Raw genomic sequence first — 19,842 nt, 5'->3', positions numbered from 1 at the left:
TTTCTGATCCCCAGCTTGAGCCCATGAATACACTACTGAAAGAGGCATCACATAGCTGGAGATCAGAAAGCTACTTGCTGACCAGGCAATTTTTATTTTCTTTCATGGATGTGGTGTTGCTGGCTAGGCAAATTGCCCTCAAGGTGGTCGTGGTGAGCCACTGTAGTCCATTTGGTGTAGGTACATCCACTGTTAAGGTGGGAGTTCCAGGATTTTGACCCAGCAACAGTGAAGGAACAGAGATAAAGTTCCAAGTCAGAGTGATGCATGACTTGGAGGGGAACTTGCAGGTGGCGTTCTCATGAATCCGCTGTCCTTGTCCTTCTGGGTGGTAGATGTCAGGGTTTGGAAGGTGCTGTCGAAAGGACCCTTTGTGAATTGCTGCAATGCATCTCTTTCATGGTACACACTGCTGCTACTGTATGTTGGTGGTGGAGGGAGTGAATGTTTAAAGTGGCAGATGACATGCCAATCAAGTAGGCAGTTTTGTCCTGGTTGGCATTGAGAGGTCATTGAGGGAGGGCTGGGAGCCCAAAATTTACAGTATGGAAGGAGGCCATTTGGCTCATCGCATCTGTGCCAGCCAGCAAGTAGTCATCTAGCCCAATTCCACTTTACAACTCTTGGTATGTAGCCATGTAGGGGTACAGCATTTCAAGTGCCCGTCCAAGTACTTGTTAAATGTGAGTGTTTCTGCCTCTACAACCCTTTCAGGCAATGAGTTCCAGACCCCCACCACCCTTTGGGCAAAAACATTTCCCCTCAAAATTCTTTCCAAATCTCTTATCCTAAATCTCTGCCCCCTAGTCATAGGCCTGTCAACCAAGGAGATTAGGGCCATCTTACCCACCATATCTAGACCCTTCATAAAATTTACACACTTCAATTAGGTAACCCCTGAGCCTCCTTTGGTCCAAAGAAAATGACCCTGTATTCAATCTGTATTCCTAAATAAAGTTCTCAATTCCTGGCAACATGCTCCTAAATCTCCTCTGTACTCTCTCTAGTGCAATCACATCTTTCCTATAGTGAAGTAACTTAGAACTTCATGCAGTACTCCAGCTGTGGCCTAACTAACGTTTTATACAGATCTAGCATAACCTTCCTGCTCTTATATCCCACATTTCTCAGCTAATAGAGGCAAGTATCCCTTCTTGACCACCTTAACTGCCTTCAGGATCTGTGGACATGCACTCCCAAGATCCATTTGTTCCTCCACACTTCCCAATATTCTACCACTTATTGGGTATTCCATTGCTTTGTTATTCTTCCCCAAATGCATTAACTTGCATTTCTACATATAGTGCTCTTCATAGCTTTGCTATGTTCCAAAACATTTTACATACTTTGAAGTTGTAATGCAGGAAAACACTGTAGTCAATTTGTACACAGCCAGATCCCACAAACAGCATGTTGTATTGGCCAGGTGTTTTTATTTTCTAATGCTATTGTTTGAGGGATAAATATTTTGTTGTGAGTGGCTTCAATACTTCCTGAAGCAGCTGATTTTCACCTGCTTCAAAGCACTACAAGTCCCCAGAAATCAGCTCAGAATTTGGAGAACTTCTGAAGAAGTGTCTTAACAAGTTATTGGCATTTTTAAATGGGGACACTATTTTTATGCTCAAAGGTTCATTTATATGGGTGGGGGGTGGGGGGGGGGGTGTGGAGAGGTGGTGGTGCTGGAGAGGACAAAAATAAACATGCTGTCGAAGCTTTTTATCTTGTATTCATCAGGACAAATGCAAGAATGCTAAACTTCAAACAATCACAGCAATTTAACCACAGGATAAAAGTGTTGATTGGCCAATAAACTGAGTGGCCAAAGCATTACCATGGAGAAATCAATGGGGAACCAAATGCTCCACAGGCTCCTGGGTAATTTAATTAAAAAGGCACAAGGCTTGAAGATATTTCTTTCAAATGCAGAGAACAGGCCCCTGCTTATTAATGTGCGTTGCTTCCAACAAGCATATTTGAGCCATATTACGAGCTTGATTATCTTAAATTGCTGTTAGTGTAGCTATTAGCACAGTCAGGATTGTTCAGCAATCATGGAATCACATCTAACAGTTTTGTAAGCATGAGCTGGTTGAGTACAGTCTGTACTCTGCCCATTATAAACAGCTGGAGGAACAGGTTTGATTTAATCAGCCAATCTCTGGGCCTGTGGCCTTCATACGAATCAAACATGTCCCTCCAGCTGTTCATCGTAGGCCGAGTATGGACTGTACTTGGCCAGTTGTGCTTGCAAAACCCAAAACAAAATGTTTACTGTTAGATGTATTACATGATTGTAATCAATTGATTCAGCACTTGCTGAACAATCCTGAGTGCACTAATAGCTACACCAACAATCCAATTTAAGATAATTGGTCAAGCTTGTAATGTGGCTCATTTACACTTGCCATAAGTGACTTACATTCATACACAGCGACCCATTCTCTGCAAACAAAAGGAATATGCTCAAAGCCTTGTGCCTTTTTTGAATTACCCAACAGCTTGGGGAGCCTATAGTCTCCATTGCTTTCTCCATTGCAATGCCTCAGCCAGAGTAGTCTTGCCAACAAATCAGCACCCCTAATTGTTATGATCATTTGAAATTTGGCATTCTTGCAGTCATCAGGACAAATGCAAGATGTAAAGCGTCGGCAACATCTCTCTTTTCAGCAATAAAAAAAGATAGATTGTGAAAAGAACAAAAATTCAGACCCATTGCTCACACACAAGAATTCTTTTAAAACTCCCTGAACCGTTAGACAACTTAAAAACTCACACAGCACTGTTAATGTAAAAAGTCCCAAGGTGTTTCTCACAAGTGTCATAAAGCAAAATTTGACAGCAAACCACATGAGAAGTAGAGGGACGAAGATATTTAGGGAGGGAATTCCAGAGTTTAGGACCTTGGCAATAAAAATCATAACTATTCCTGAATAAGCAGAAGGGGTGCTCAAGAGTCCAGAATTAGAGAAGTGCTGATACTGAAGGCTTGAGCGGCTGGAGGAGGAGATAACACATGCCCATTGAATGTAGTTCAAAAATGTTATAGCTCAGATTTGATAGAAGCACTAAAAATCAGGTACCAATTAACTAAATTAAAATTTATCTGCATGGTTCTGGGACTAAATATCTGCAGAAGATGACATTCTCTCTTTCTCATTCCTGAAGATTCTGCATCGACAGTCTGCATTCCCACTGAAACCCAACAACGATTGCATTTCCCAAGGACCTATCATAAAAGCACATATGCAAAAATAATATTTATAAAATCATTACCATTACCATTTGTACATAGGTCACAATTCTTGCTCAATGTGAAATTTTATTACTGAAATAGTTCAAAAACAATGATCTGGGGGTAGCTGGTGGCATAGTGGTAATGTCACAGGACTAGTAATTCAGACCTTGTCTCATGCTCCAGGAACACAAGTTCCTATCCCACCATGGCAGCTGGTGAAATTTAAATTCAATTAATAAACATGAAATATAAAGCTAGTCTCAGTAATGGTGCCACAACATTATAATCGATTGTCATAAAAACCCATCTAGCTCCTTTAATATTCTTAAAGGAAATTTGCTGGCCTTACCTGGTCTGGCCTACATGTGACTCCAGACCCACAGCAATGTGATTGACTCTCAACTGCCCTTTGAAATGGCTTAACAAGCCACTCAGTTCAAGGGCAATTAAGGAAGGGCAAAAAAATGCTGGCCTTGCCAGCAACACCCACAACCCAGGAAAGAATAATGAGCATATCTCTCATTTCTTCAGTTGGTTTTTGTCTGTTCGTCAGGAATTTAAGGCAAAAAAAGATTTGTAGGTTACAATCTATTTCTGTAGAAACAGAAATAGTTGGGGTAGTCAAAGCATCACTTTTTTCAGCCAACATACTTTCACTAAATGATAAGGCATTAGGCAGAATGAGCTATTTTTAGACTGATGAAAGTCCCAGACTAAGGACAATGCAAGTCAGCACTGCCAAATGAAAAGCACAAGAATGTCAACTAAGTAAATATGCATTCATGCAAACTTTTCCCTGCACTGAATTATTTATATCCCTAGTAATGTACACAAAACTTCTACTTCAGTCAATCCAAGTTGAAGCATTACACCATTCAAAAGTAGTTTCATTTGCTCTGTGCAGTACAAGCCAATAATAGAACATTAAAAAAGGAAACCCATCTGAAAAATGACTGCTTAGAAACTGATAAGTAATAAACTGAAATGTCTGAGCCAACATTTTCCATTCTCTTTTAGATGTGGTTTTTATTATGCTCCACCTGAAAGTTCAGAAATGAAGTAGCTAATTGACATGCAGATGAATCTCAATGCACATGTACAGTGATTTTCAATAGCAGAGCTCTTCCAGAATCAAGCAATGAAAATCTGAATGCTTTCTCTCCTTCTGCTACATTTCCCTTCCCCACCCATGCCCCCCACACACTGACCCCCCCTCCGCCTTTTCCCTGACTAATTCTCACCCTGACCTGAAGACATATACCCAATGCCAAGATATTCTCAGATGTGCCAGTTGGCCTCTACTACCTCAATCGAAGGGCCAGTATTGAAGATAAAACTCAGCAGAGGATCCTGACAGATGTTTATTTATTGCAGGGAGCATAAATCATTTGATTCATTCACAGATGTGGGCATCTCTAGTGGGGACAACATTTTCTTGTCCATCTTCCTGCTCTCGAGAAGGTAGTGGTGAGATACTTTGTTGAACCATTGCAGTCCATGTGAAGATGCTCCCATAGGGCTGTTGAGTTCAAAGCAATGTTCCCCCTAAGCTGTGCAGTAATCGGGAATGTGCAGTGGAGGGGGCCAACAGGCTGCACACAAACAGCTCATTCATAGCTGTGCAGCAACCTTAAAAGGGACCACAGACTGTAACATGCTGCTTGTGCACAGCAAAGGGACATTAGCAGAAACAGTGGTAGGGAGTCAAAATCCACTGATGCACTTGCAAGGCATGAATTTCTGTCAACACTTTTTGCATGATACATACTAGGTAGCCACTGTCTCCATCCACTTAGGAGGCCAATCAGCCAGCTGTTTAGATCAATTGAATATTGGCAAGTTTCACCAAATATCAGAATATTGACTCATTCATTCTTACATCTAAATCAAACAAAATAAATGCCCTGAATACAGGTTTCAAAGCCCAAGAACAACAATCATTTCATGGAGCTAGTGGGGTTCAAATGTTACTTTCTTAAAAATCATATACAAACAAAAATCACATGACATTTGGCAAGATAGAACATCAAATATTTCAATGCATTCTGCCCTGCAAACTATATCAGTGTGGTTACATTTATGCTGTTATATATTATTTAGGAATTCCTTTCACTTTATTTTTTTTTTAAAACACTGAATTGTATTGCAGTACTTGTTGACTCCGTTTGGGTTATGGAAATGCAATGGTATACTGACCAACTGGCTTGCTATGGTCATGATTGCCATGAGGCACTCTGCCTCTGGGGGCAGACATCTTAAGGTCAGTTCAATAAAGGCTCTCACTGAGTACACTGAAGTAGTACATCTGTCCTTATACATGAAACATGGCATACAGAAGTGAAGAAAAATAGATTTTTGAACACGCAAAAGAAGCAGAGAAGACACCAAGAACACAAAAGTACAAATCTGCAAAAAAGCTGAAGGAGAAGGATAAAAGACAAGCACAGGCTGCAAGTGAAATTACTGGCTGCAGAGAAAAAGGACAAAGGGAACACAGACAGAGGCTGAAAGTAAATTACCCAGTGAGTGAAAAGGGCTGCAGCAAATTTTCCAATCCCATTTCCAGTAGCATTAAAAATGATGCATGGCAAAACTGGCAGTTTTCCATTCAGAATGGCAGAACTACGACATTGCAACAGACTTAGCGAACAAGCCTGAACCAATAAGGAGTAGCCCCAATGTTAACACTGCTGGGGAGGGACTGCTACAAAGTGTATACCACCCGAAATCTAAGACGAGCAAAGAAAAAAGATAACAGATTTTGGAAGCCAATTTTGAACCCAGAATGAATGTTACATATGAATGGCATGTATTCAACACTAGAGTTCAGGGTGAAAATGTGACCATTAAATGGCACATCATGACAGTAGCAGAGCTAGCAGAATCATGTGAATTTGGACAGCTAAGAGATGATCTGATTAAAGATAGATTTGACTTAGGCATGAGAGATCCCATAGGTGAAAGCAAGTCTGCTGAAAGAGGAGAAACTGGTGTTAAGGAAGCGACAGATGTCTGTCAAAATGCGGAAGTTGTGAAACAATAGCTAGGGCATATGTACGACAGGGCAGACCAGGAGAAACATTATTCTGAGAGATAGTCCAAGCCAAAAGAACTGGGCAATCACCGACAAAGAGGAGGATGCAAATACTGTGGAGGACTGCATGCACAGGAGAAGAAGAATTGCCCAGCATGGGGAAAGCTGTGTTTTAACTGTAGGAAGCAAAATCATTTTGCACACAAGTGTTTCATTAGAAAGAAGCAAAATAAACCTCGACAGCTGGCCACTGGAGAGATATCAGCAGATGAGTCTGATGAAGAACTATTCACGATACAACAGGTTGGTTCAGTCAAGTCTATAGGAGAAAAATGGTTTGTGACTGTTACCATGATGACCTCAGAGGGAAAGTATCAAGCAAATAAGTGGTGTCAGATAGACACAGGTGTGTCAAGCAAAATAGTGACCTTCACAGATGTGTGTGAAGTGGCTCAACATGGCGATCTGAAAATGAAGCCCTCGAGAGTAAGGCTGAGGCTATATGATGGCACGCTACTCACATCGAGAGGACAATTTAGTTTGACAACCCAATGCAATGGCAAGGAGGAAGATAGAGTTCCAGATCATAAATGCGATGCAACAGCCACTCATCTCATCTGGAGCAAGTCTAAAGCTTGGGCTGGTAACACTGAACACCCTGGAGACGGGGGGAGGCGATCTTCAAGTAAACTACAAGATGGTTGCCAACCACATCAGTGCAATGAAATGCACAAGCCAAAAGTAAATGTTCTACAGGAAAATGTTCACATCAGGCCTGAACTGGAAGAGTTGAAGAGCAAGATTCCAGCCAAGTCTATACTTTTGCAAAAGCATGATAAACTGAAGTCTTCAATGAACCAATCTGTGCAAGATCTGAACAAACATTTTGGGGATAACACAAAGGTACCAAGAGGAAAGCATGAACCACAATTCAACAGATGGCATCTCAAAGCAGGAGTTGAAAAAAACTCAACCGAATCTACAGATGCAACAGCAGGCAGATATGCTCAACTAATGAAGCTGCTCCTTCACAGCAGCCAGCCGGTCATGGAGAAGGGATCTCACCAGCTGTAGAGTACATAACTACCATCAATCCCAGAGGTCCACGAGTCCTCAACAGCAGCATTGGAACACCAGTCACCAAGGCAACAAGGGCCACGAGAATGACATTCCCCAGACAAGGAACATCACCCAGTTGATCAGCCAATGTCAATATGCACGCATTCCATTACGAGACCTGCAAAGTTTAAAGAGTGTGTGTGAAAATGCATGTGCAGAGGCAGACTAGTAGACCAAATAGTTCTCAATGCATGAGAACAGTTGGTATATTGTGTGTAGCTTGAGCAGCTTAGTCACAGGATTGTCCACGCAAATGTGTCCTTTGTTCGCTGGGGAAAAAAATGTTTTCTTTTTACAATGAAAGGGGGATATTGTATATTTTTTAGATGAAAAGATGTTTAGATGTTTGAGTTTTGGAAATGCAATGCAGTACTGACCAACTGGTTTGCCATAGTCTCGCGACTCTGCCATGAGGTGCTCTGCCTCTGGGGGCAGACATCTTAAGGTCAGTTCAATAAAGCCTCTCACGGAGTACACTGAAGTAGTACATCTGCCCTGGTATATGAAACAGACTCTTTCAGCTCCATAACTACCAAAAAATCTAGCACTTACATTGCGCCATGTATTTTTTTTTAAATCACTTATAATACAGAGAACAGTTAGATGGTGTCAGGTGGGATCAAACAACCAAGGGTGCAAATTCCATGCCAGTTTATCAAATTCTTTTGACACTTCCTACAAGAAACTTTGGCGGCTTTCACAGGTACAAAAGTAGCCAAGATTGTGCACTGGTGTGCACAAAACTAGTGTTCTATGACATTAAACCTTATATCCTGAAAAGCAGCTAGTGGCTTTCAATGTTAATCCAAACCTTATAGCAGTTTAAAGACTTTATGCCAGGAAATGATTCCCTTATTGATCACAGTAAAGTGCATTTAACCTAGGATTGTCAACTCTGGCTGGACATTCTTTGCAGGTTCCATTACATGACCTTACAGTTGCAGTCACCTCACTAACAAAAAGGTATTAGAAAATAATTTTATGCCCCTGCAATTTCTTTCCCATGTTACTTGCAGTGGTGCACAGGAGATAATCTGTTAATTCCTGGGGAATCCCAGAACAGCCCTGGAGGGTGGGCAACCCTAATGTTCGTCAAGGTAAGGAATGTCAGTGCTGGGGTACAAAATGCTTTTTTCCACCCCCTCCACCCCCACCAATTCAGGCAGTGTCAGCATTACATTCAGTTCAGTTATAACCTGCCTACATTTAAAACCAGGCATCTTTTCCTCAAGTTCTCAAGTTTTTCTCAAGTTCTGTCGAAGGGTCATGAGGACTCGAAACGTCAACTCTTTTCTTCTCCGCTGATGCTGCCAGACCTGCTGAGTTTTTCCAGGTAATTCTATTTTTGTTTTTGTTCATCTTTTCCTCAACCTTGCCTTACTCAAACTTAAATTTCCTACAGCCACCATCCTTATAGCTTAAACAAATCTAACACATTCATGGAGAGTTTTGTGCTGCAGGCCCAAGTCTACTAGAAACAGGTTGACTACCCAAGGTCATTTCACTCGAGACCCTTTCAAGCAGAGAGAAGCTTCACCCCCACCAGGTTGGGATGCAATGAATTGCAGAACCCAGGTGACAAAGGTCAGTCAGCCATAAACCCATTATGCCACTTAGTTTCTTTCCCCTACCTTTTTTAGTTTTAACAAAATAACCTAGAAATGCTGCTGGACTTGACATGATTGTTAAACTAAGTAATACAAATGAGGAATACTGCAAATCTGAAGTAGGACAAAAATGTGAATCTGAACTGTGAATATGTATGCTGAGAATTAATGTTTATGTAAACCATCACAATTGATAGCTCTGTAAAAGCAATTTTAGAGTCTGTGAAGCAAGCTACGGTATCTGTCAGAAGAGGGCAGTGAAAAAAGGAAGGGACAAATAGGTCAAGATATCAAACATATGGCTTTTCCAATTAGTGAAGCCTATGAACAGACACCTAGGGCACTGGCATCAGCAGTACTCTTTTTTGCAGGTGCCAGTAGTTTATGCAAGTTCATGGTTCGATCATGAACTGCCTCCCCACATGTAGTTATAGACTCAGACGTCCACAGCACAGAAGGCGGCCATTCGGCCCATCATGTCCACACTAGTCAACAAAGATCTGACTACACTAATCCCATTTTCCAGCACTTGGCCCATAGCCCTGGAGGCAATGGCAACACAAGTGAATATCTAAATATTGCTTAAATGTTACGAAGTTTCTGACTCAACCAACCTTTCAGGCAGTGAGTTCCAGGCTCCCACCACCCTCTGGGTGAAAAAAGTTTCTCCTCAACTAGCCTTCTGCCACTTACCTTAAATCTATGCCCCCTGGTTATTGGAAAAACTGCCTTCCTATCCACCCTATCTATGCCCCTCAATCTTATACACTTCTATCAGGCCCTCTCAACCTTCGCTGCTCCAAGAAAAACAACCCCAGCCTATCCAATCTTTCCTCATAGCTCAGACCCTCCAGCCCAGGCAGCATCCTAGTAAATCTTCTCTGCACTCTCTCCAGTGCAATCACATCCTTCCTATAACGTGGTGACCAGAACTGAACGCAGTACTCCAGTTGTGGCCTAACCAGCGTTCCAGCATAACCTCCCTTCTCTTGTATTCCAAGTCTCGGCTAATAAAGACAAGTATCCCATATGCCTTTTTAACCACCTTATCTTCCTGCCCTGTTACTTTCAGGGATCTATGGATATGCACACCAAGATCCCTCTGATCTTCAGTACTTTCCAGGGTCCTACCATTCATGGTGTAATCTCTTGCCTCATTAGCCCTCCTCAAGTGCATTACCTCACTTTTCTGGGTTGAATCCCATTTGCCACTGCTCTGCCTACCTGACCAGTCCATTGATATCTTCCTCACTTTTTATCACCCTACCAATTTTCGTGTCATCCACGGACTTCTTGATCATACGCCCTACATTTAAGTCCAAATCATTTATGTACACCACAAACAGTAAGGGCCCCAGCACCGAGCTCTGCGAAACCCTACTGGAAACAGACTTCCTGTCACAGAAACATCCCTCTACATCATCCTCTGCTTCCTGCCTCTTAGCCAGTTTTGGATCCAAAGTGCCACTTTGCCTAACACTATCTGACACATTCATGGATCTCCCAATGCCTTTGTATCAACCAGGTTTTCCATTTAAATGTGAATGATCATTGACAAACCAAGTTTGCCAGGTTCATGAGCTTTTTACACATTTGCAAAGGGAAGCAGCCACAGGATTTGCAACCTAGGCTCTACTGTTCTAACATTTGACTGTCAAACTTCAAGAATGGGTTTGCATGACAAACACTGAATGGAAAACGTGAAGGTTGCCAAATCACAGTGCCCTGGAGAGGAAGGGGGAAACATTGCAAAATCATGGAGCAACAAGATTCCCCTCTGCTGTTGAAACTTTATGCAGGCAGAAGCCTCACAGTACATTCCTCCAAAAGGATCTAGTGAAGCTCGGAGGGACAGCAACAATAACTCTGCTTCAGGCATCAGTGTCAGGTGGCCGAGTGTCGTTCGCACACCTTTCTAACCATTGCTGTTTCTTAAAAACTTGTTCACTTGTTCAGAAAGTGAATAAAATGTCTTTGGGATCCTGCACGTTGTCACAACTAATTTCAAATATAAAAACAGCAAAGTTTTACTGTTACACAGATTAATCAGACTTCATTTGAAGAACTATGTTCAGTTTTGAATTCATCACCTTAAAGATAGATACATTGTGTTTCAAGGTGGAAAATTCACTAAGTAAATAAACTTGGCACTTTGAAATTTCTCTCAGTCCATAAATTTACAAATGATGTTTGAGTGCATTTTGCATCTTTTATAAATGTCTAATATTTGGGATGGTCATGAGCTGTCTGTCCTTTACAATTTCTGTAGGACCAGGTTTCACTGTAGTAGCTAATAAATTTTAATAGCCTAGTGAATTAAATAGCTGGGAGTGTGAACTGATGTATATGGTTGAAATTCATTTACTGTCCATGTAACAACCATATGCACTCACATCTGAGGAATTCCAGCTAAACCTCCATTCTCCTCCTGTCCCCACCAAAAAGCAAAATCCAGAGTTAACATCCACTATTTCTATCCAGAAAATTGCTTACCTTCAAACTGCTGTCCACAAATGCATGTTGTTTATTCTCTCAATTGCAGTAGTTTGATTGCCCTATTGCTCAGTTCATCTCATGCTGTAATATTTAAAAATGTCAACTCGTTGCCAACTTCAGTCCCAGCTCCCACTGTCAATGTAAAAATTAATCTCCCTACACCGATCTCACTGGTTGTATCCAATATTAAAAACAGCAAGAGTCTGGATTGAAGTCAGAATAGGAAGTTCTTATTTAAATCACATGGCACTGAATAAACAGAGCGGAGCAACAGATGAGAAAGTACTTGTACAGACCTGCTGGCACTGCCTGTGGAGAATTTGCTTAACTCTCAAGGGAAATCCATGGAAGGATGTGACCCAACTAAAAATATGACCCATGTGTAAGATAATCGCACCCATGTCCTCCTCACCACACCCCCACAAGAGATGTATACAGTAACTAATGCAACAGAACTATAATATTAAATGGCCTTGCACTATTCACAAAAACATTGAATTCCACCCACTCCCTCTAATGAAAGCTTTTTTAATTGGATTCTCAAGTACAATCATATTTTGCAAAGGTACACCTCCATTTTAAGGAAGGCCCTATCATGTATAGTGGTTTCATAAAAATTATATACATTTGATTATACACCACTTGCAGGTGATATCCAAGTATCTAGTTATGACTGCACTGCACTGGGAGCAAGGCAGGTTTGGGGTTGAGGCAGTTTGTTTAGGCTTGAGAGTTAGTTGTGTTTTGGGTAGGGCGAAAAGGTGGCAACCCTGCTTACTTCCACCGATAGTGAAACGGGAAAGAGTGTTTGCATTGAATGAATCATGTGATTGTTCCCATCAACTCAGTTTAAATCAGACTAATTAACTGAAAATGATAAGTAGTCATGTTTGTCACAAAAACAAATTGCTATAAAGATGGTATTGAAAAGTATAACTGAATTATCCCGTCTTTTCTCTTTACAGATGTGCTGTCCTTTTTCTGTAACTAACAAAGATAGCCATAAAGGCAAAAAATTGTCTTTTCATCTATTATATAGCTTCAAGTCACAGCCAATCAAGGGAACCAAACCTACACAAAGTTAAATGGGAATGAGCTGTTCAAAAATCACAAGCTTAATTTAAACAATGTAATTGATTATGCAAAACACCTCTATTAGTACCAAATTAGCAGGTAATGAACTATATCTAACCATAAATAACAAATACTTACGGCCTTCTACCTTCAGATATACTTATGTCACAAACCAATCCCCAGCCCAGAGGATGGATAGCTGGCCATCTTCCAGCACTTCAGCCAGTTTCCAGAAAGCATCTAGGAGCAACTGCTGTAACTGGTCCTGTTCTTGGCTCAGTGTCTTTTGTTGATGGTATGGCCAAGACTGGGATCTCGCTTGATAGGAATTCAAAGACACAAGCCTATATTTCAGTACTACTGCAAAGCACATTGACATATCAATGTTTTACACCACACATTTCAGCAATACAAAAATAGTTTTATCATAAGAACTAGGTGCAGGAGTAGGCAATTCAGCCCCTCAAGCCTGCCCCACCATTAAATATGATCACGGCTGATCTCATTTCGGCCTCAACTCCAATTTCCCGCCCTCTCCCCATAACCCTTCAACCCACTACTAATTAAAAATCTGTCTATCTCCTCCTTAAATTTATTCAACGTCCTGGCAACCATTGCACTCTGAGGTAGTGAATTCCACAGATTCACGACCCTTTGAGAAAAGTAATTCCTCCTCATCTCTGATTTAAATCTATCACCCCTTAGCCTAAAACTATGGCTTCTCATTCTAAAATGCTCCACAAGGGGAAGCATCTGCTCCACGTCTACTTTGTCTAATCCCTTTTATCAACAACTTTCTAATCTCCAAAATGAAAACTATGATAGTTTTAGCAACATTGTACACAAACTGTTAAGATCCTTTTCCAACATCTAAATTGCCATCCGTATAGCTGGGTAGATTTTCAGCTTGTTGGCCTAGTGCAGTGTTCTTCATTGCAAGGCCCTCCAGCCAGTGGCAGCTCCCACTGACACTAAGTGCAGCTCCCCGGCTCCATCCATTTTCAGTAACTGCTTTATCCTGAGAGAGTTGCAGTGAGCCAGAGTCCAACCCAGAATTATATTCCTATTTATTTTATTTATAAACATTAAAAAATGTGTACTGAGCCCATCAAAAGTCAGTCTTCTTTAAATGTCATGTTGACCACATGATACAACGTGTGCCAATAAGTATATCTAAGCATGGTGTGTGGTATAGTAAGATATATATTACCATAACAACTAAGAGCATTCAACTTGGATGCTGGAAATCTGAAACAAAAACGAAAAATGCTGGAAAAACTCAGCAGGTCTAGCAGCATCTGTGGAGAGAGAAAAAGAGAGTTAACATTTCTAATCCATATGACCCTTCTTCAGAGCTCTGAAGAGTCATATGGACTTGAAACATTAGCTCTGTTTCTCTCTCCACAGGTGCTGCTAGACCTGAGTTTTTCCAGCATTTTCGGTTTTTGTTTCAGTATTCAACTGTTGGTGTGAATTCTTTTGGCCCAAGTAGGTTACTGGAGTAGTAAGCAATAATAATTTAGTAGTCGATGTGTCTCTCATAGTTCAGGTATTTTTTGCTAAAGTGGCCCTTGCTTGAAAAATAATGAAGACAACTGGCCTAGTGCAAAGGAAACAGGAAATTAAAATTGGGTAGTTTCTTCATTAGACAGCTGCTGGCTTTATGCCAGGATGGCAAGTTGAAAACACTCATTTCCAATATTGGAGAAGTATTGGTTACTAAACAGACAAGCAAAATAAAAATAAATGTTAGGAAGGGGTTAAAATGTTAGCCCCATCTCCAATTTAAACAAATTTCTAAACTAATTAGAATGGTAATGTTTCTTTTTTCCATTTTGTTACTGGAAACATTCCCCACCTACAGAAGTTCTAACAAAGCTGGATTTGCTGTGGAAGTGCACAATTTTAAAACCGTCTGGACAGGCTGTGAATTTAAGTTGCGTTTGCATAAATTGTCAATAAATGTGCATTTATAGTTTGTCACTTATCTTGCATGATTTCCTTTAAAAAGTATTGTGACTGAACGTTGATTTACATCACCAAATTTATATTTCGAAGAAAACGATATATCCTGAAGGTATTATGCCTCATGGATTTTTCCCCCCACTCCTTCAGGACTTGGAAGTTGAAAATTCTGTTTCAAAACTCAATCCCACAAGCCACTGCAATTCCAGCACATGACCCAAAAACCTCAGGTGCGATTTCCAAAGTAAATCAAAAGATCTATTTCTTGTATCTAGCCCATTAGGCTGGGCAATTTATTTTTACTAAAAATTTAGGTCGGACACCAGTATTGAGGACAAAATATATTTTGGATACAGACAATTGTAGTCTATCAGTGAGAAATATATGCACGTTACTTTCAACAGAAGCGGGGTGTCACTTTGTACAGAAGATTTTGTTTTTATTGTTCAGCACTTAATTTATAATTTATCATTTAAGCATTATGTTGAATGGTACAGTTGCAGATACCAGTGATATTGGATGTGATTTCCTACATGGAAGCTTTGGATTTCCACTGTGTCAGATACCTCCTCACATGGGAAAACAAGGTAAAACGCCACCACCAGTGTATAATAGTCAGAACAGCTGGCTGACTCAGAGCAATGTTAGTGAGCTACTCAGGATAATTTGGCTATAAATTCTCTCTGATGTGGAGAAACTACAAATAAAGGAGAAATTATATATACAAAATTAGATTTGTTGTATAATGGATCACCAGATGCAATAGGATTTATTATCCTTTGGGACTCAAACTTGGCCAACCTAATCATATAACAGAGTGCATTGCAAAGTTGTTATTTTTTCAAAGAAAAAAGTAATGCTGTAATTTAGTACCTTTAAAAAATTCTTCAATTCTCAAATGCTACAAGTAATGACTCCAGGAATCCAAATGGCATTAGCTTAACCTCAATTGACTATATGAAAATTGAATGTTTGCAAACTCTACTTTGAGTCCAGTTCTAAAAATGCAACGATCGTCCACTTGGGTGCACAATTTAGGAAAAGATTTGAATTTTTTTTTAAGTGTAAGTTAATAGTTTGGGCATGGATTTTAGGGGTGATAACCAGAAAGCAAATAAAGGATTTGGTATTACATAGTTGAATGATAACAGCTTTGAGATTAAAACCTGCTTCTTAGCCCAAATCTAATTTTTGTGGTTTAAACCTTCATTGAAAGGCTCAAAACCATTTTTGGATCTGGATGTAAATTCTTCATGCACTCTGGTTTTGAGATGAATTACCCCTAAAATCCTGTATCCAAACATTTAATTGCTACCGTAAAACTCAAATTTGTGTACACTTTGATACACAATTTAGGTGATCCTATTCATTAAGATTGCCAGCTCTACAATTTGAGCGCAATTATTCAATTTTCATACACACAACTGAGGACAAACAAGTAACATTACTGAAGCCACCAGTTGCAGAATTTTTCAACTGAGGATTTTAAAAATGGGATATGAATAAAAACATTATAAATTTATACCTTGAAAAGGTCACCAACTTTGTAATACTCTCAGAATTAAACAATTAGGCTGGCCGAGTTAAGTCCACAAGGATAGCAAATCCTATTACATCTAGAGATCCATTATATAACCATAGTCTAATTTTGCAGTTACTTACTGCACCATCATTCATAATAAAAGCTATTTACAGAAGGTTTGAGTCATGATTTTCACATGAATACTGTATTACAAAATGAGCATCGGGTTGCTACACATTTTAAATATTCAGACCAAGGTGATTAAATAGAAGACATTCCATATAATTGTAAAAAGGGACTCTTACAGGCTATTAAAAACTATGGAATACACTCATTTTCAAATAATGTAAAACATTGTCACTGACTTAAAAGATAAATTGACTTGGAAATAAAATGGATGGACAAGGATCTTGCTTGCATTATGGTGGGTAAGAACCTTCTCTACATGAGTTCAGGTGCTAAATCACACTTAGCAGAAGGATCAAAATGTAATTAATGCAGTTTGATTTATGAAGTCTCTCTCCCTCAATGTAAACATCCAATTATACTTTGAAAGTATTTTATAGATAGAAAACTAAAACGTTTTCTTTCTAGAACTTATAATTTTTTGATAGAAGATATTTTCCCTTTAATAACTGAAATCTGTAAGCATATAATTTCATTTTTTTTTTTAATTCTTTCACAGGATGTGGGTGTTGCTGGTTAGGCCAGCATTTATATTACCCATCCCTAATTGCCCTTCAGAAGGTGGTGGTGAGCCTCTGTGAATTGCTGCAGTCCATGTAGTGTAGGTACACCCAGTGCTTTTTAGGAGGGAGTTTCAGGATTTTGATGCAACGACAGTTTTATATGTTTTACAATTTATTTCCAAATGATTTATTGTAAGCTTAGCAGGTAACTGGAGGACAGAGTCAGGATCTCAAGTCATTCATTTTATCACATCAGTTAAAACAATGATGATTGCTTAGGCCTGTCTGAAGTATAATTTTGAAGAATTGTTTAAATTCTATTTTAATAAATTCTCTTGTTCGGTCTCTTCACCTCCAATCATAATTGCGCAGTCATACAATCGCCAATCAAGGGAGCTGGGTCTCAATGTCGCTTTTCAAAAAAAATACTGTATAACTAAAAGATAGAAACGATGTGTCAAAAGCATGAACAAGCTTTGTTCACCCCCGCCCCCCCCCCCCTTTTTTTGCTGTAAATCTCAATATCATAGTGTTTTACTCCAAACAGCCTAATGGAGAATAGATTATACCACTTTAAAATGTGACAGGAGAGAAAAGAAACTTAGGGTGCAGTGGGAAAATCATTCATTCAATTTTGTAACCTTGATTCCATGAATTTGAACTAAATTTAAGTCCTCTTTGTAAAAGGTCTAACAGAAATTGTGCCAATCTTAGCATTTCTCATTCTATTCATCAACTATGAGGCAAGAGTAGCTGGTACAGTAAATAGGTAAATTCAGTTGTCCAAAAGAAGCTGCAGTCCGGAGGCTGTGATTTAGATCAGTATAAGGTTCGTGCAGGGTTGTTAAAGCTTTAATTTGTCCTATGATATAACTGACCTTGGAGTGCTTAGATGACCAGACATAGGGCATTCCCCCCCCCACCATTCTCATCTTAACAGGCATAAACAGGAATTATGTTTCCAAGAATTCCAGACTATCCTGGGATTTGAACCTAGCTGGAAAGCTGGTCTTTTACTATTCATCTAATGCCATCACACATTACACTACAGGTGTCACACAATCAAACTAAATCACACAGCAATTAAGTGCAGTCTCCATTCACTTAATTTGACATCCAGCATGCAAAGTGGGTATGGCTGGTGAAATCCCCTCATGTCGAATCCCATAAAACCTAGTCACCACAGAGGATTAACAGCCCTATAAACAGGTATAAAAATAGCCAAAGAATGACATTCACATTTACATGGCCTGTCAAGACTATTAATAAATCTGCAAATCCTTCCTTAAAATGTGTAGTTGTTAAGTAAAGGAGTGCGTTCAGTAAGCTAGTACTGTAAAGGATGCTCACAAGTAGGCATTCATTACCTGGAAGAAGAGCTCCCCACCACAAACAAGTTTTGAGCACTTAAAATGAAGCCAAATGTTTGAAAGTAATATTACTTCAGGAGCTCAGTGTACCCTGCACTGGTTAACAGCACTGGAAGTGGATGGACACCTTGAAAACATTATTTGAATCACAGGCTCATGTGTCTGAAAATGTGTCTCTTTGAATGTTTTAATAATTTAAGCAAAGGCCACCAACAAGTTCTCTCAACCTCACTACTGGATCTAATGCCGGATTTGGACTCCTGGATGTACAATGAGGAAACAAACAAAGGCCTTGAACTAATGCTTCATAATAATGTACTTCTGTCATAGGCCCACTACACTCAGCAAGCTTTGTCAGGATTACTCATCTCACCCATGGATTACTGCATGTCATCTTGTAGAACCAACAGGTATAAAGTATTTTTAAACATGTTAATGATATTTTAACAGTTTTAAAGCACAGCGGCTTTATGCATCTCTAAAATAGATTTTCCTTTAATATTAATATCATTGAGTCTTATATCTGACAAGTACAATTACGTGACCACCATTTAGGATAAGTTATCTTAAAGTAAAATCAGGGTATTGTTTTTCTTAACATCAGGAGAAAGTGTTGACCTTACTGTACACGATACTGTTTCAAACAAACGTGTGCGTCTATAGTGGATCATTGCGAAGTAGACGTTTCGCTAACATCCAATAAAGCTGGAAAGACGTACATTAAGAAGCTCACATTCCAAAAATGCAAATAAGCATGCCACTGTTAAAAAGAGACGGGTAATACCGCTGTCAGCGAGCGAGAGGAGGATTTCATTTAAAGAGGAATTTAAAACACGCTCGTCCAACCCAAATACCCATCTCCCAAACAATTGCGAGCTACACTGTACTAACAAACTGATGCCTGCAGAGCCAGTTGTTTAGAAAACAAAATTACGCCTAGGGGAGGGGGACGTGGAACGTCAATCCATGCTTCCAGCAACGGTGAAGCCTTTAAACATTCGCTTCGTCCCTTGCAAAACAAAACAAGTTTGCAAAGAAAAAAAAACTTTGACGACGCTATTTTTTTGATGTTGCAATTCGTCTATAGTCCAAAATGACCTGAATGGAAGGAGTGAGGAGGGTGGAGATGAAAGCTTGTTTAGAGCAGGGAATCGCGACACATTCTGCACTTTATCCTAGCAGCTCCTTCTCCTGCAGCCCGCGGAGTCACTGGAACAATGACAGGTCACAGAAGTTGCTGTACTGTTGCTGCTCGCACTTCAACCCTGCTCCTCTCCCTCAAACACACACGTACGTATACACACACACACAAAGACTCACCAACTACCCCAGAGGGTTCCTTTCGAGTACCTTTTTTCCTCACTTTTACTTTGTAGGTCCGGTGATCAGCGCTTGGTTTCAAAATAAGGTATTTTTTTTTTAATAATCAAAAAAAGTCCAGCCCAAATATAAAACAACAAAATGATTTTAGTCAATCACGTTGCGATGGGGGAAATTAAAAGCCGGCAATGAATTCGAGTGAGGAAGCATCAGTGGGTTCCAGGCAGGCTTGTCCACCCCTTCGTCTCTTTCCATTTCAGGCAAAAGATGAAGAGCCGCCGCGCGGCTACCATGTAACTATTTCCACGGGCCAGCCCACCTGCACAAAAGGGGGGTGTGGAGAAAATCCTCCACATACTACCATCCGCCACCCTTTCATCATAACGCAATCCTCCCACACCCAGATGC

The 19,842-nt window shown here is 40.0% G+C and overlaps 1 protein-coding gene across 4 annotated transcripts in view; it reads right to left on the bottom strand.

The window, feature by feature from the left end:
• Positions 1 to 19,725, bottom strand: part of LOC121278293 (hippocalcin-like protein 1) — a 69,967-nt gene extending 50,242 nt beyond the window's left edge. The window contains exons 1-2 of one of the 4 annotated variants that reach the window (XM_041188572.1): positions 19,435 to 19,725; positions 12,707 to 12,886 (exon numbers count right to left, since the gene is read on the bottom strand). The gene's annotated coding sequence lies outside the window, so the exon portion shown is untranslated. The remainder of the gene's footprint in view (positions 1 to 12,706; positions 12,887 to 19,434) is intronic. The other 3 variants (XM_041188567.1, XM_041188568.1, XM_041188570.1) reach the window with 3 other exon arrangements.
• Between the last annotated feature and the right edge of the window lie 117 nt (positions 19,726 to 19,842).

The sequence above is a fragment of the Carcharodon carcharias genome, chromosome 5 (assembly GCF_017639515.1).
Source record: "Carcharodon carcharias isolate sCarCar2 chromosome 5, sCarCar2.pri, whole genome shotgun sequence".
Classification (NCBI taxonomy): Eukaryota; Metazoa; Chordata; class Chondrichthyes; order Lamniformes; family Lamnidae; genus Carcharodon; species Carcharodon carcharias.
This window is presented reverse-complemented; position numbering and strand designations above follow the sequence as displayed.